The sequence below is a fragment of the Parasteatoda tepidariorum genome, chromosome 5 (assembly GCF_043381705.1).
Source record: "Parasteatoda tepidariorum isolate YZ-2023 chromosome 5, CAS_Ptep_4.0, whole genome shotgun sequence".
Classification (NCBI taxonomy): Eukaryota; Metazoa; Arthropoda; class Arachnida; order Araneae; family Theridiidae; genus Parasteatoda; species Parasteatoda tepidariorum.
Window position 1 is genome coordinate 33,069,673 of NC_092208.1, and position 2,874 is coordinate 33,072,546.

The following is a 2,874-nucleotide window of genomic DNA, read 5'->3' on the forward strand; positions in this document are numbered from 1 at the left end:
ATAATATCATGAGGATAATAATCTTAATACTATGTAGGGGCACTTGTGAACTGTTCACATCTGCCCCAGATGTTTTGTTCACAAGTGCCCCCATCATCCTTCTTAAACCTAACTTGAAAAATAATGAACTTTTAATTGAGTAAAAAAAAAGAATAATTGTCATAAACTTACCTGAATGTTCATATAATGATCTGCAATAGTTAATTTTAGTTTATTAGTTGATTTATATTATGCTTTCACTTGGAGAAGCGAGCGATTATAATATATGCAACACCAGCTGATACAAAGAAATTGTCAGAATAGACCAACAAAATGTCTCATTGTTCTGAAAGTTTTTCAGAGAGGTAGGACTAGTATTGACATCAATTGAGAATTTTTCATCATTTGAGATTTTTTATTTCAAATCATATTGATAAAACATACCATGTTCACATGTGCCCCCTGTTCACATGTGCCCCCCTCTCCCCTATATTGTTTTTCAGGTTAGAAAAATAATTTAAAAATTTTACTTTGAATTCACTTTTGACGCCAGTTGATTTTGGTAATCTAGTTTGTAATTAAAATAAAATAAAAACTGTGTCAAGTAAAAGTAATTGAAAAATACTAAGATTTTTAATACTTGATTACGGTAAGGTTCGCATAAGTTTAATTTTATCACATCGGAGAAAAGTTTAGCATTTATATAAAAAAAGGGGGCAACAGATTTGATACAGAAATAGAACGCTTCTCTTTAAAATATTTGACGTTGTTCATTATTGTTCATTAATAAACTTTTTTTTAAATATCTTCTCGCTTCTTAATTATATTTCCTTTAAACTAAATTCCTTGCCTTTCAACCCTACCTGTAATGGCTCAGTCGTCTTTTTTAAAAATAACATTTCAATTTCTTCATCTTTAAATATCGTTATTCTATTGCTACATTTTAAATTCTCATGCAATTTTGACTGCTAACGAAACAAAAAAGAATTCATCATTGGCCACAACTCGCCCAGGTAATCCTATTATAACTAAAAATAACATTTCACTGAAGAAATTTTAAAATTGCATTTCATTAATTATTTATTTCCACTCGCCAAACTTCGCGTTAACAGACTTCACCAAAACAGATTCCTCTCGCTACACTTTTCTTCGCCAAGAAGTCAACAGACTTGAATAGTGTTTTAAATGCCCAATAAATCTGTATTAATACATTGCATGTTTAATGTTGATACTGTATTGAGTTGTATTTACAGCCCTTCAAAGGCTTAAGCACGGGAGAAAATTGATTGATTGTGGTAAATTTTTAATATCTTGAGTTAAACACGCTTATGACAAATAAACTGGATCAAACAATATATGTTTTAAAAAGTGTTGGAAATAATCAGAATACGGTTAATCTTTATTTCTATGGCTCGCACTACTCAAAACAAGCTGTGTTTGATTAAATAACGTAAACGCCAAGCTAACCACCGGAATGACAAAATATAATAATAAAAAGAAAACAAAATAGGAATTATTTCAGCTTCAGTAATTGTTTTGGGTACTTCTTTCAGTTTTGTGCATGATTTTGTAGTGTTGTTCAGTACAAATTTATTGCTTATTTTTTTACCTCGTACGAAGAGCGAGTATTCAGCTTGTTAATTATAAAATCCAGTGTAGTAAAAGGCGGTGATGTCTGAAAAAACTTTTAAGCAATGTTCTCTGCTGTGTGACCGACCTATATTTACTTGAGCGTCTGTTAGTTTTGCTCTCAGAGCTTCTGCTTCATACTATATTGTTGTTAAAAAAATAAATTTTTTCTTACATAGCAGTGAAAGTTGCTGACGAACTTAGTGAGAATAGTGCTTGTTCTTAAGCAGACCACAACAAATCTCCCAAATTGGGCTTAAATTTGGTGTCAATTTTCTTCTAACATTTAAATAACTACTATTGCGGAAAATTATTCATATCTCACTAGAAAATGTTGATGATATATTCAAATTCAGCATCTTTACTCTCGTACGTGAAAATTCATTATTCGGTTTAAGAGTTCTGGTACGACAAGAGATGTTTCGATAGTCTAGATACCATAGACTCGATAGAATACATGCGATGGACTAGAGATGTTTCCAAGAATCTCTTCTCTAAGTAACTTTGATTTTATTCAGATTGTTTATTTAAAGCTCTGTAGTCAATTGAAATAGTATTATTTTATCGAATGATTTTACAAGTCATTATTGAGAAAGAAGTTGAATAATTGTTAATCAAAGATTTTCATTGATGTTCAGTCTAGGTTTGTCCTTCTTTAGCAATCACCTTCAATAGACAACGTCAATAATGATAAATGCCAAAAATGCCTCTTGAAAAATATACCCTCAGTTTTGTTAAAAGTGAGAGTCATTATAATTTATTTAATATTTAAAAAGTTAATCCAACATTGCATCGTTTGAAGTATGTAAAAATTAATAATTATTCATTTATTTCGATGGCTTTCTTCTAGTTGGTAATATCCCACCGAATTGACAAATTTAAACAATCAATCTTTTCTAAAGTTTAGCATGCATTGTTCAAAATTATATTTATATGATATTTAGGAATTCAAACTGACTCTTCTTTATATTTTAACTAGAGAAAAAACTTCTAATAACACCCTTAAACACCTAAGAAAATAATCTCAAATGTTATGAATACTTTTTAGAATTATTGAATGAACAAAATTCCTTAAAAAGAAAGACCAAAAGATATTTTCCTTTCTAAAAGTATCTTGAAAACACATAGCTTATTAACAATCCAATTAGATTTCAGTTTTGAGAATATGACTAATAATAAGTTTGACATACTGTAGGTAATTTAATTCTTAGAAATCAATTAGAATAATACTTTTGCATTTTTTTAATTATAATATTTTATGTATGC